Here is a 16,025-nt window from a genome sequence, read left to right on the forward strand (position 1 = left end):
TACGCTCAGCTCCCTCCTTTTTACATGCCCAAGTATGTTCATCCAATAAAAACCCTAAAAGAAGACATGTACTGAAAGAGAATACTCTTTGATCAGGCTATAGGAGTCCTTGCCTTGTAGGAGTTCCTAGTGGTGTTGTCTTTAGTTGGTAAGTAGTTCAGACTACCACTTAGGGCAACCTCTTTGGCAGTTCTTTTTAGTTTGGCTGTGTTGGAGCAGCTGGTTAGTGATTCGCTTCGGATCTTCTATTAAATAATGCTAGGCCTATTCCTTGTGGATATCATGCCTTGGTTCTGCCAGGGGTAGGGGGAGCATTGTGCTGAGTTTTATGATGATAATTGTTTTGTATCAGTTTGATGCTTCTTTGGTTGTTTATGTGCAGATATGTTCGTGGATTCGACGGGCTGAGTCGCCCTATCCCGTGGTCGCCAATGAGAGCGGAATTTAGGTGACGGGAAGTGCTTAAAAATAGCTAAAAATTATGAAGATCAAGAGAAAAATATTCACTGTCAAAGGCGGCGGCTCGATCTAGGACGATTTTAAGCGCCAAAGTGCTTTAAAGGCGCCCGAGCGACACTTGTTGATTTTTCATAATTTTTCAGACAGTCGTGCGGGTTGACACGAGCTACTGGCCAATGCGAGATGCTAAGCCGGACGCCCAGGATTTTTCAGAGCTCGATTCCGAGTCCGGACGGGGAAATGGCCAAGAAACCGGTCAAGATGCGAAGAGGTGGACAAAACTTGGCCAAAATGGGCAAGTGACCCTTGGGAGCCCAAATTTAAATGTAACATGAAACTTTGGAGGTTGGAGATGCATGAAATCGTGGAAGAAAACGTGAGCAGACTGCGCCCGAAATTCACGCCATGATGTTGATCATGCCTCTCCCAGCCTGCAAACAACCCACCCAAATGATCATTGCCCCTCATTCCCCTCTGTATCCTGACTCTATCGCCGCCCTTCGCTCGCGCAATGATGCCCTCTTTGGAGAATTCTGATTTCAGTCTTTCTCTCTCCTCCCTCTCTCTCTTCTAAGAGGCAAGTTCATGTGGGGAGAAGAAGGAAGAAGAAAGAATGATGGAGGCTTGTCCGGCATGGATCGGATTGCTACACGGGCTGAGAATGGTGATTTGTGATGTTGCTGGACATGAAGTGTTGCTGTTTTCCAAATCTACAGCCATGGAAAAAGAAACCCGAAACACGCGTTCAAGCGGTAAACTAAAAAATTACAAAGAAAATTTAGTGTTTTATGCTTTTGATTGATGGAATGCCGTTCATATGGACTAAGATTTGATTATGCTGCTGATTCTTCTGAGTTCTTACTGTTTATAACCAGAAATTATGAAAAACATGCATTTCATGGCTCGAAATAATGTCAAGAAACCCGAAAACGCATGAAAAATGGGGAAAAACAAGGGTTTTGGGCATATAAATGGGGAAAACCGTCGATACACATCAACTAATCTTTCAATTTTGTTGCAAATGAACTAAGGGCCACAGCCCACAAACTGGTTTTCATTTTCAGCAATTTAAAAAATACAAGAAAATGAAGAAAATGGCGGGAAAATGATAAAAAAACCATGAAAAATAGGGGAAAAATACATTTGGGGCTACGAAAAATATAGAAAAATAGGATTTATGTTTGTTGATGTATAGCAAGGCTGGGGCATGAAGTTATGCTTCAGTTCAGCCTTGTTTATATGTTTTAGTGCGTGTTTCCTTCCTTTCTCCACATAAAATGACAAGGAAACCCTGAAAGAAATGAATGCAATGATGCACTATCAACGGGGAAGGGTAGAGTTGTGGAAAAAATGGTTAAATGCCGCTGAGCATGAGGAATAATTTGCTGATTTTATATGTATTGCATCTAGGACGGAATAATAATGATAAAAATTAAAACCTAGTAGCACGAAGATCACTTCGGTGCTAGGTGTTGCAGCGAAGCATAAAGCGGTTAGAAAGAAAAGCATGAAGGAGATGTTTTGCACTTGCACGCTGCTGGTTTTTAAAATGTTTGAGCACTAGGCATCCACCTCTTTGCATGATCATTTAGAGGAAATTAAAAGTATCAGAGTCAGCTCCTGGATACGCATAGCAATTGTTTTCAGTAGGCCTTTGACCCACCGTTGAGAGCATGAGGTTCCTATGCTGTAGGCTAGTCGTGGGATCATAAAGGGGAAGTCAAGTAAGGACAATGGTACATTCCTGGATACGCTTATTTGGTACCTTGAGCGACGTTTGTGCGAAATGTCTAAATGTTGAGCGGCGCATCGAGGGGCCAATCCCCAAGGTGTAGGAGAGTCGCAGAGGGTTGACGGCATTCAGCCGTAGGAGGAACCCCATGTGTATGTGATTCGAGCCTTTTGGCTATGTGAAAGGGACTCCCTATGAGGAGCAATATTGGGTTAGGATCAGTTGGACTACAACGTATTACAAACGCAATGTTTAGGAAGGCAGAGATTTTGATAGACGCTCCTGGCCGCGAGGCCGAGGGGTTGTCTTGCGCATAGTGACGAGGTCCGGCTAGTGCATGAGCCAGTGCCGGCCTGTTTTTAGGTCCATCAACGGTAACCCATCTCGCCTGCATCCCCATAACCAAGGAAAATGCATTTGACACTGTTGGGATCCATCTTACTTCTCTTGTCCCTCGGCACATGGCAAAATGCCTCGCATCCAAAGACACGAAAATATGCATAGGAGGGGGGGTTTTCCAGTCCATACCTCCTCTGCAACCTGGAAATCCAAACCACTAGAAGGTGATCTGTTTATGACATGCATAGCTGTACTAACTGCCTCAGCCCAAAAGCTCTGTGGTAGGCCTGCATGACTAAGCATATTGCATACACACTCCTAGATGGTTCTACTCATCCGCTCAGCCAAACCATTCTGGGGGGGTGTAGGGAGCGGTCAATTGACGCTTAATACCCCTCTCATCACATAACTGCTCAAAAGCACGTGAGACATACTCACCCCCATTATCTGTCCTTAGGCATTTTATCCTATACCCAGACTGGTTTTCAACCAATGCAAGCCATCTAGACTGACAAGGCATGGGCCCATAGACATCCGAATGTACCAATGCCAAGGGCTCACTCATGCGTGGCCTACCAGACTTCTTATGTGTAGACCTAGTCTGCCTACCATAAAGACAATGCTCACATGAATCAAAACATGCATAATCAAGGGGCGGTAAGTACTGCAAACCAGAAAGCATTTTCATTCCCTTCAAAGACATATGGCCCAAACGGGCATGTGGGATAGAACCCACAGACAAAACATGATCAAGGGACGAAGCTGATACAATCAAGGGGTAGAGACTGCCAGCCTTGGCACCTCTCGCAATCACAAGTCTGCCACGAGTGATCTTCCATGCAGAGTCTCCAAAAGATACATGATAACCTGCATCATCAAGCTGTCCAGCTCACATGAGACTGCGTGTCAAAGCAGGTACATGACGTACATCCTACATAACAAAACTGCTACCAGAAGGAAACTACAGCCCAACATCACCAATGCCCACAATATCAAGAGAGCTGTCATCACCCAAGTGCACAGTACCCGAAACAGTACGGTATGAATGAAACCACTCTCGGCAAGGTGTCACATGAAATGATGCACCTGAGTCCAAAAGCCAATATTGTGCATACATAGAGTGTATCTCTGTCATCTGCGAAGCACTAGAAGAAGCTGCAAGGATATAATCATCATCATCAACATCCTCAGGTTGCATAACATTGATCTCTTCAAATTTAACACTGGACTTTGCAGGCACTATGCTGCGATCAGAAGACTTATCCTGCACTTTGTCTTTTCCCTTATCTTTGTGCCTTTCATTGCGCAATTCATGGCATTGTGGCCTAATATGGCCCTTTTTCCCACAACGGTGACAAGTAACATCTGCATTCCTGCCACGGGATTTGCTACATGACTTCCCATGAGACTTGGACCGAGATTTTTGAGAACCCCATCCACAGCCACTGCCACAGCCATGCTTTCCATATCCATCATTCCTGCCTCTAACTATCATAGCATGCAACACACGAGAGGCATCCAAATTCTTACGGTTAACCTCTTCTTGCAGAAGAGCACTCTCAACATCAGATAATTTCAAGGTAGCAGTAGAGGCACATAATGCAGTGTGGAATACGTCCCATGACTCATTAAGAGTACCAAGCAAGAAAAGAGGAGTGACATCCTCTGCAAAAGTGATGTCCTGCGAAGTCAAGTTCTTGAGTATAGCATGGAATTGGCTCAAGTGAGCAGACATAGTCACATTCTCCTTCATGCGCAGATCCATAAGCTGCTTCAGCCAATACATTTGACTTGCTGGACGTTTCTTGTCATAGAGATTCTTGATTTTATCCCACAACTGCCATGCACTCTATTCTTCCTCAAATACATTGTAGTGAACCTTTCTGTGAGAGATAATACAATGGTGGACTTGCATAACTCATCAAGCTCAAGCCATTCCTCATCTGGCATAGTTGCAGGCGAATGCCTGCTTAACCTCAAAGGTTTGATATGCAATTTCTACACCAACACCTGCAACCTAAGCTAAATGGACATTATCAAGACCAACTATCTCCAATGTTAGATCATTATGCAAATGCACAGATCCAATCAAACTGCAATAGGAGTAAAACCACTCTCTATGAGAGGTCACATGAAAGGAAGCCCCTAAATCTATGAGCCAACACTGAGTATACCTTGACAAAACATCAGTCAGCTATGAAGTATCAAGAGAAGAAGTTGCAAGTATGAAATTATCATAAGAATCAGTCTGCACAACATTAACCTCTTCAATCTTAACACTAGACTTGCTAGGTACGATGCTACGATCATTATTTTTGTCCTATGCTTTACCCTTTCCCTTTTCTTTGCACTTGTCCTCATGCATCTTATGGCACTATGGCCGAATATGCCCTACTTTTCCACAGTAATGACAAGTCAATGAGGACTTACGGCCACGGGATTTACCACAAGACTATCCATGTGACTGAGAAGAGAGACTGTTGAGAGTCTCTGCCATGGTGGTCATTACCACTTCTATCATTATTGGCTCGAACTATCAAATCATGAGAGGTACGTGAAGCATTTACATTATTTTTTTAAATCTCTTCAAACAAGAGTGCATCCTCTATATCCTACAAATTGAAATACATCAGTAGGTATACTGGTGCACATATAAATACAAAATGTATCTCATGATTCAAGTAATGTAACTATGAGAAACAAGGGAAGACGAGTGCCCTTGAATTCAATCCCTTGCAAAGACAAATGACTAATAATGGGATGAAACTCATTTAAGCGGGCTGACATAGAAGTGCCCTCCTTCATGTGAAGGTCCATGAGTTACTTTAGCCAATATATCTGAGAAGCAGGGCTCTGTTTGTTGTCATAGACATTGTGAATCTTTTCCCATGGTTCCCATGCAGATTGCCCATCAAAGAGACAACCTTATAGAACACCTTCTTAGAGAGGGATAATATGATGGTGGACTTGCACAGTTCATCTAATTCAACCCAGTCATTTGCATCAATAAGTTTGGGCTTGATAACCTTATGTTTCAAGGACCTAACTTGCATTTTTCGCACTAAAACTTCCCAATTTTGGGCCTTCCAATAGCTGTAGTTGATGCTATCCTACTTGCCAAGATTAAAGACAGCACTTTTTTTTATTTTTTTATTTTTAAATGTTTAAATTTAGTTATTTTTTTCCCCATGTCATTTAATGTGTTGTGGTGTGGGTTTTTTTTTCTCTTTCCCTTTTTTTGTTTTTCTTTTGTGTGTTTGTTTCTGTTGTTTATTATTATTATTATTATTTTGAATTTGGTTTGTTGTGTGTTTGATTTTTTTATTTGTTGTTTTTTTAATAAAAATAAATTGAATATGGGTGTGCCAAAGAATGCACCCTCGTCCCGCGCGCATGTGCGGGCGAGGGTAAAAAAAATTTGCAATGACGGGATCAAGCAGGGCGGGATAGCAATGCACGAGCCACAGATGCCATGAGGGCATCCTGAGGCGCATAAAACCAGAAATAAGCGCATTCACACACAACACGAGAAACGCAGTCACATGGCAAAAACGAATAAAAATTAATAAAATCCAAACCGTTCGTCGAATCAAAAAATCATAAAAAGGAAAAATATGCTAGGAGACGAGGGGAAAATGATGGAAACATGCAACATGGGTTTCGGGGAAAAATCAAGGTGTTCACATGGGAAAAACACAAGAAATAGCCTGAAAACACATACGGGTATTAATATTGAGAAATCCGCGAATTGGAATGACGTGCGGAAAGAACAAAAATTGTGCAGAACAAGGTGTCCTACGACCCTAACATGGCAAAACACAGTCCGATCAAGATAGGACACATTCACATGGGAAAAACCCCAAAAAGGGACCCGAAAATGGTCTCAAAAATTAATACGGGAAGAATCATGCACCGGATTAGAGGACAAAAAAAAGAAAAAATATCCAAAAGAAAGGGATTCAAAGGGCTGGCACATCAAAACTCAGTTGAAAAGGAAATAGGAGAGGTTCACGTGGGAATCCGAAAGTCGGAAGAGGGGGCAAGAAAAAGAAAAAGTGGGGGAAAGGTTGGTAGGACATGGCTGTCAAATTAAACTGGAATTCCAGTGAAAATAGGGCTGGTTCACATGGAAAAATGTGAAAAATAGGCACAAAAAAGGGCCCAAAAACCCCCAAAAATTAATAACGGATAAACCGTGCATCGGAATGACACGGAGTAAAAAGGAAAAATGTCAGGGGGAATGGGTAGGACAGGGTTGGTGCATCAAATTAGGGTTTCAAAGCAATGAAGATGTATTCACATGGAAAACTGTCCATTTTATGGGAATTGATTCAAAAATTAATAATTTGAGAACCGTCTATCGGAATAGGGGTTGGTAAAAAGGAAAAATAGGTAGTTCAAAGGGACGAACAGGACTATAAGGTTGGATTGGGATTCTGGTGAACGTAGGGTGCGTTCAGATGGAAAAATCACAAAACAAAGGATAAAGAAAAATAGTCAAGGAACAACCTCGGGGACAAGGGAAAATAGAATGAAGGAGAGGGGAAGGAACCCCATCAGGGTAAAATGAAGTCATGGTGTAGATACATGATCATAACAGAGTATATGCATAGGGGTATGCATCATAGACGCTCAAGGATGCGTCCCCACACTTAAAACCTTAGCAGGAAGGGTAAACCGAACAAGAAGGACCTAGGACCACACCTCAGACCAACCACGAATGTCCCCACACTTAAGACATGACCGCCACTAAAAAAACAGAAGGTGTAAGGGTAGAAGAACTTGGCTCATATTGCCGAGGAGAAATTGCAACTATCGAGCTTGCGTCTGGTGTCATTGTCGGCCTACAGGAGGTACCCAGGTGTCTTCACAGCACATGTTCTTTGTGGCAGGGACCATGGGCAGCACCCAAGGAGGTAGCTGGTTGAAGGAATCGCAGGAGATTCGTCGATGACGAGGGATATTACACTCAACTCACGATCACTCAAATGGAATGAAAGAGCAATCACTCGCCCCATTACTAACATCACTCTAGTGAATACTGATGAAACCCATAGCTCACACCTGATTTAGAAATCGACAAGGGGATGGTGCAGAGGGAGTATGCCAGGGTGCACAATTGATGGTGCATCAATGCGTCCAACCATCTCGCATAGGTGCAAGCAGGAAGGCCAGGGAGCCTTGTAGTGCAGTGTACAGAACAGAGTGACGTGTCCCATGCGGATGGCAGAGACCCATCCCGTGGGTGCATAGGGAACAGAAACATACCTAACTCCAATGGTCTCAACGTCCCTCAATCCTCACCTCTTAATAATTGATTGAAGAAACACCAGTCATACTCAGTCCAACCTCTATCTCACGCTCTGTTGAAAGATACAGAGGGCAGTCCATTCCTAAAACCCATTAATGTAATCCTCACCGTCACTTGTGCAGAGGTTGTATGCCTTGTGCACAATTGATGGTGCAATTGTGCATCCCATCCTGTGCCGGCATATAGTGTAAGAAGGAAGGCCAGGGAGCCTTATGGTGTAGTGCATAGGAACAGATCGTGCATTGTGCATTGAGAGGCCCATCCCGTGCGTGCAACACTCCGTTCACACATCTCACCTCTCATGTGATTAGAAGGGAAAGACTAGTCACTCACCCCACCCTCTATCTCATGCTCTGATAGATACAGAGGGTAGCCCATACTCACATCCCCATCCTATTAGGATGAAAACTCGCATCACTCAAGGGGTTGGTGATGAAGATCATGTCGATTGTGGTTGTCATCAGGATCTTGACGATGAGGCGTACCCAAGGAGGCAACCAATAAGTCTGGTACTTCAATGATTTGTAAAAAAGGTCGTCTATTAAAAGGACAGATAGACTGATATTGCAAAAATAGCGCACCAAGGGAGGTGGCTTCGAATTACTTTTTGAAGAGGTTGTGCTGGTGAGTCAGCTATCCTGAACTGCAAGGTGTTACCATCTTTTCCACAATCAGCTTTCCGCCCCAAGGGTGTTTCCACCTTTTCTTGGAACAAGACCTGTTATGACAAGGAACTTCTTCATTTTCTCCCATAACAATTTTTTTTCTTCTTCTTCTTCTCTTTTTTTTTTGGTTAAGAAAGAGAATGGTAGAAATACCATGTATCAGGACCAACCTCGCCACCATTGTTGGATCAAACGAGAAGAGAACAAGGTCGGTGGGTTGAGATGTTTCTGCGAGGGGTTAGTAGAACGAGACCGCCTCATGAGGAGAATCATAAGGGCTATCAAAAGCATGATGAGAAGGATAGTGTGACGCCCAAAAGGGAAAGGGTAGGTCGATTGTGATTGTCAAGATCCCCAAGGAGGGAAGTACATCTTTAGACGATAGCCATTGATCAGGAAGGGATCATCAGAGGCATCAACGGTCTGCACCTGAACAGAGCCATTAGGATTGACAGCAAGTACCTTGTACGAACCCATCCACTATTGTTGAAGCTTGTCAGGAAACTTGCCAAATCTCGAATCATAGGCTAGGACAAGATCACCTTCTTTGATCTCCTTGTGCTTGATGAAACTGTCATGATAGGCCTTGCGTCACGCCTGAGTAGTTTCCATGCACTGTAGGGCCATCCGCCATATCTCACCCAAGCATTCCAAGTGCAGGAGACGGTGTTACAGTGACTTAGCATCTCCCAAGCACTCTTTAACTACCACCGCAAAGAGGATAATTCCAATTCAACAGGGAAGATGACTTCTATACCATACACTAGTTGGAAAGGGGTCTGTCCTATAGCTACCTTATGAGAGGTTTTGTATGCCCAGAGGACCTCTCTAAGTCGATCGTTCCAGTCGCGATGATGTGCGGCAATCGTTCTTTACAGAATCGAGCAAAGGATGCGATTGGTGACTTCAACTTGGCCATTGGCTCTGGGGTAGTAGGGAGTGGACTTGCAATGGCGGATCTTATATAGTTTCGTCAGCTCCTCCATGATTTTGTTAAGGAAATGAGTACCTCTGTCACTTACCAACTCGAGGGGGCTGCCAAAACAGGTAATAATATTCTCATACATGAACAGGGCTACACTGTTACCATCATTCCGTTTCAGAGCTTTAGCTTCACACCACTTTGTGACATAATCCGTATATACTAAGATGTATCTGTTCTGCTTCTGTCTGGTGGGTGGATCAATGGGACCCACAAAATCAATCCCCCACTTCTCGAATGGCTTTAGGGAAAGAATGGGTTGCAGTGGCATGGCATTTGTTTTGGTGGGCTTTCCCATTTGTTGACAAGCATCACATCGCCTACAGTAATCATATGCATCCTTGTGGAGGGTCGGCCACTAATATCTTACTAATAGAGCCTTCCTGGTTGTCGCTTCTCATGCAAAGTGTCCATCACATGGTTCATCATGGCATGCTTTCAATACTATGCCGATTTCATCCCCTGCAACACATCTTCGCAATACTTCATCTTTGCCTCTCTTGTACAGTGCACTGCCTAGCAAAGTGTTGGGGACTAATTCTAACAGAAGCTTCTTGAGATGCCAGGAGGATACTGTTGAGTTGCGAGGAGGTTGGCCATGTCTGTATACCAGGGAGTAACTGTTTCAACTAGAAACAAAGAAGTGTCAGGAAGGTCTGGATCATCCTATTCCTCTTCTTATATTTGAGGGATCTGTGATAGATGATCGGCTAGAATAGGAGCAACCATCTCATCAGTCCTCCTTTAACATCTGCTTTGTTCATCAAGAAGGACAAGGCTTCATGATCCACATAGAACTTGAAATGTGTTGACAATAAATAGTGTCGAAACTTCTCCAGTGCAAACACCATTGCCAACCACTCAAGCTCTGTCACCATGCAGTTCCATTCCCTATCAGTGACCTTTCGGTTTGCATAATATATTGGTTGATCTAATTTAGAGGGGGCCTTTTGACATAGGACAGCACCTAGCCCTTCACCTGATGTATCTGTGTGCACATGGAACTCCTTCGTCCAATCAGGAGGCTACAAGATAGGTGCTTGGATAAGGCATTGTTTTAGGGTATTAAGGACTTCTTCACAGTCATCAGTCCAAAGAAAATCAGCATCTTTCCTTAGGATCTTGTGCAGAGGGGCTGCCTTGGCTGCAAAATGTGCAATAAATCCTCTGTAGTAGCCCACATGGCCAAGAAATCCTCTCAATTTCTTGAGGTTTGTTGGTGCCATTAAGGCGATAATCTTCTCAATCTTTGCCAAGTCTGTTGCAATCCCTTGTGCAGAGACAATATGGCCCAAAAGAACTCCTGAGGAGATGCCAAAGACACATTTGTCAAGGTTGAGAGAAATCCCATACTGTCGGCATCTATTAAAACATTGCTCTAGGTGTCCCCAATGCTCACGGATTAAGCTATAGACACAAAAGTCATCAAGATACACCTCAATGAAATCATGCAGATGATTCTGGAAGGCAGGCATCATTGCTTGTTAGAAGATGATAGAAGCATTATAGAGCCCAAATGGCATCACTCTATAGGCATAGGTCCCCCATTCTGTGGTGAAGGTTGTTTTAGATTGGTCCTCTTCTGCGATTTGGACTTGGTTATATCCGCTGAATAAATCCAAGAGGAAATACATCTCATGGCCTGCCACTGTGTCCAACAGTTGGTCTGTAAAAGGGATAGGGAAATGATCCTTCTTTGTCTTCGAATTGAGCTTTCGAAAGTCGACACATGTTCGAAGTTTCCCATTCTTCTTGGGTACTACCACAATGGGCAAAACCCATTCACTGTTAGCCACGAGATAAATGAACTTTGCTTCAAGAAGTTTCAATAATTCAGCCTTCACCAGAATAGAATAATTAGAATTCATACGCCTTTGTCTTTGCCTTACAGGTTTGACATCAGGCTCTAGGTCAATGTGATGTTGACATACTATGGGATCAATCCCCTTTAGGTCTTTGTATGACCAAGCAAACACATCTAACTTCTCCTTTAATAAGTCTCACAAGACCACTAGTTCTTCTTCTGGAAGATTGAGGCCCACTTTCAGGTGACGTTCAGTACCGTCAGTACCCAAGAACGTTACTTGTTTTTCACCTTCCACTTCACGGATAAATGTCCCACGGATTGCTTCTAGATAGAGGTCTGACTCTTTCAAGAGAGTAGTATCCTCATCTAATGTTCCACTAGAACCAGTGTCCTCCTTCTGAACAGATGACTCTTTTGTCTGTTGAGGTTGCTGAAAGGGTATCAGAGCTTTGTTTGCTTCTATGTGAGTGGTAATCTCTTCTGAACTTAGGGACTCATCTTCAAAGGATGCATCCAGGAATGTCACATAGCACGGACCTTCTATGGGCCGTGGCTTTGAGGGCTTTGGCTTCTGTTGGCAAGGAGCATCATCATCATCATCTTTTCTCTAGACTGAACGGGAGCATCATCATCATCTTTTCTCTAGACTGAATGGTCAAGGCGACAAAAACCACTGGTGAACTTAATTTTTATACTTTTAATCCATTGCTTATACAGATTCTGCATACTTTGTGGTCCATTGATCAATCCAAATGGAACCATGGTCATTCCATCCAGCACCCTGAGATCTTCGGCCTCTGAGGTCTCTATAGGGACATCAACAAGATCATCCACTATCAAAGGAAATTCTTCATCTGCACTTTCATAACCTGCTTCATTTTCTTCCTCATCATTTTCATCCTCTTCATCTGGAGGCTCTGTCTCTGCTTCTGTAGAGGCTCTGTAAGAGAAGAACATATCTTTTGCCTCTCCATCTGCTTCTGCTTTTGTCACAGCTTCTGACTCTTCTTCTGCCTCTATCTCTGGCTTTGTGTTTGTTACTGTCTGTGTGACTATCTCTGTATCCGCTCTGTCTCTTTTCTGCCTCTGATCTGTCTCTGTATCTATTACTGCTCTGTATGTGTTCTGCCTCTGCTCTGTCTCTGCGACTGTCATGTAACAGGGAGAACAGTACATCCATGCTTCTATTTCACTGTCAGAGGTGATTTCAGAAGTTAATTCTAGTTGAGACAGGAGGTATTCTCCCATGGATAAGGATTTTGCTTCCCTTGGCAGTTGGCTTACAGTGCCCACTGTTAGGGACTGTGCCTCTGTTTTCTTAGGAAAGATCTGCTTAACAACCTCTTCATCCCCTGATGTACCATCTGTTACCTCGTTGGAGGAGTCAGTTATGACTTCAATGGATGTGGATCCATTGCCTTTTTGCGATCCATACAGCTTTCACACCACTTTGTTGGGTCCTCTGCCTAAGATTAGGGTTCCTTTGAACCATTCCTTCCTAGCTCTTGCTTCAAAAAGCCAAGGTCTTCCCAATAGCAAAGGATATGAGGTCCCATAAGAATTTAGTTTGACCACCAAATATGTCAGCCAGTAGTCTCTTCTTGCAAGGGTTGTTTTTACATATGGAAGGATGCCCGATTTAATTCTGCTTTGGTCTGCCAATCTGATAAGCCACTGTGTAGGTTGAATGCCTTGCAACCCTAAGTCCTTCATTGTCACATCCGTCATTATGTTTACTGATGAACCTCCATCAATCAATGTATCTGAAATAAAGCATCCTTCTATTCATATACTAATCTCTGGGGTTCCACGATCTAGGAAGGCGTTAGCTACATCTACTTCCTTTATAGGCTCCGGAGCCTTATTGGTCTTGGTCACTGTTGAAGGAGCGATCCTTAATCCACGTCTTATTGTCAAGATGCTTTTGAATTTCTTTCAATAGCTAGGAGACAACATCAGTAACTGCCAGAATGTTAAGTTAGGTTTAAAAGTGTCTAGGTCTTTGACCAAGTCATAATCTTTGATAGGATCCACAGGCTTCTCCAGCCTACTGGGGAATGGGGCTACACCCATTTCATCTTTCCTTTTTCTTCTAATAATTGCAGCATTGGCACTTCCTCTATTTTTGGAAGTGCTTCTATATAATCTATCTCCTAGACCTCTGGTCCTATTTCTAGGACTGTCCGTGTAACTCTCTATAGCACTACAGTGCTCTGTACTGCACTGTTCTGTCCTGTACTACTCTATCCCTCTGTTGGCAGGTTCAACTTCACATTCTTGGTAGGAGATTTATTTTCGTTCAAAACAACTGGTTCCTTCTTCTTGATGCGCGTGACAGTGGCAACTTCCAACTCTACCAAATTGGAGGCAGGCTCGTGTACCTTCTGTTGGCTATCAATGCCATTGGCCTTTACAGGGGCTGGGCTTGGACAGTTTGATGGATGGGTGGCAACAGCTATGGGTGAAAAAGGTACCGAGGCTGCCAACATAGCTGTTGGTAGACCTAGGGTCATATGGCTCCTCAAATTGATCCAAAACATGCCAATTAGCAAGCTTATATAAGTAAAAATTACAAAATCATTAAAAACAAACTCTTTTGAATTTTTGGTACCATAACAATTGTTGGACAAACTTACAATTTTTGTACTTAAAGTTTATGCAATGAGATATAAATCATTAAATATGCAAATCATTAACATATTGTATTCCATAAAGTATATGTGTGATAAAAAATTGCCCCTCTAGTCCAGATATCCATAGATTCATGAGTTGTAGAGAGTCAAAAACTTGATAACTATTTTATAAAGTACAAGGAGAGATGGCATGGGCAAGGATATTCAGAGAGGGTGAGCCAAGATAGGGCAAAGCTCTACAAATAGTCTTTGCATCTTTGTAGGATTTGTTAAGAGGAGAGGAGTAGTGTGCTCTCATCTCATTTCCTTTATTATTCCATAACACATAACTGAAGTGCATACAAACCACTAAAGGTCTTACAAACCATTCACACACAGCCTAAAGTCACTGACTTATTTAATGTCCCACACTTGTTGGTGACAGAGTGTTGGTTACACACATACTAAAGATAAAAGAGCTTAAAGTCTTAACACTCCCCCTCAAGCTCAAGACAACCTCTGCACACCAAGTAGCTGTTGAAAAACATTGAACTTATATTTACCCAAAGACTTGGTAAATATATCTATAACCTGTTAATCAGTTTTCACATGCATAAGATCTACTTTCCTTGCAAGAACCATCTCTCTATGATAAAATGGTAGTGTACCTCAATGTGTTTAGTCCTAGCATGATAAACTAGATTTGTTGCCACTAGTAGTACACTTCTGAGATTGTTGCATAACAAGGCCATTGGAGCATCCACTTGTATGTCCAAATCAAACATAAGCTTGAGTAACCATGCAATCTCACATGGTGCCAATGCAACACCCCTATACTCTGCCTCAGTTTGCCTCAGTACTAGGACAATGCAACCGTAGGTCGCTTCTTACTGCTCCAGCTGATCATTCCACTTCCAAATCCAAAGGCATAACCACTTGTAGATCTACGATCATATGAGCATCTTGCCCAATCTGCATCCATGTATCCAACCAGTGTCAAGGGCTTAGTTTTCACATAGAACAACCCATAATCCATGATGGACTTTACATATCTCATAATCTGCCTAACAACATCCAAATGTGACTTTTTGGGCTTCTGCATGAACTAACTTATGAGCCCAATAACATAACTCAAGTCAAGCCTGGTGATGGTCAAGTAGATCAGGATTTCAACCATCTATTTGTACATAGTCACATCATCAATTTCAGCTCCAGTGCTAATGTCCAACTTGACATTCTGATCAAGAGGTGTATCCAGTGGTTTACATTCAGCCATGCCATATTTCTTTAGCATTTCCATGGCATAGTTGTGAGGTGCCCACCCGTTGGCTGCCTAGGCACGCTTTTAGCGGTCTATTGAGAAACGAATCTAGGCATCATTGCCTGCACTCCCATGGAATGTTTTGAGTTTTGTCACCTAGGGTTTCCCGAATCAGCCTCCAATGGAACGTTCATGGCCGAATCCACTAGGATCGACCTGAAATTTGGGCTCCTAGTGGCCAAGGTCTCCTAACATCATTCTAGCATCGAATCTTGGGAATCCTACTTTACGCAGAGATACCCAAGCAGAAGCAGACCCATGTCGCACTTGGTTCAAAGAGAATGGGAAATGAGACTGCTCAACCTCTATGTCTGTAGGGCATAGTCCCATTCTGATCTCCTAAAATGACATGAATCAGGGTTCTAATCTAACAATGTCTAAGGGTCGTCGGACGTCAGTAAAACCTTGTGAGAAGCCTCCCAGTTCTCTGGGACCAACTTGCCATAGGACAGACCTGTCAGGGGTCTGCCCACTTGCTTCCTTTAATAGCTTTAGTTTTGTAATTAGGCCCTACCACATTTATGTGTGACATTTAAAATCAGCTTCATTAATTAAGCCTTTTAGGAATAGGGTTTATTCGCATAACTTACAACACACACGAAAACAGAGCAAGCAATCCTTTGGAAAACAAGTTCAAACAAGTTCCTTAACTTATGTTCAAGTTAATCTTTGTCTCCCACCCATATAAGAGAAATTATGTATCCCTTCTGTCCAACAGAAGTAACTGGTCCAAATCACATGGCACCACAAATTCCATATCTTTCTGACCTAGTGGAAGATACACAAAATTCCATGAG

The sequence above is a fragment of the Lygodium microphyllum genome, chromosome 23, assembly GCF_053477565.2.
Source record: "Lygodium microphyllum isolate KBCC chromosome 23, Lygodium_microphyllum_v1.1.10, whole genome shotgun sequence".
Lineage (NCBI taxonomy): Eukaryota > Viridiplantae > Streptophyta > Polypodiopsida > Schizaeales > Lygodiaceae > Lygodium > Lygodium microphyllum.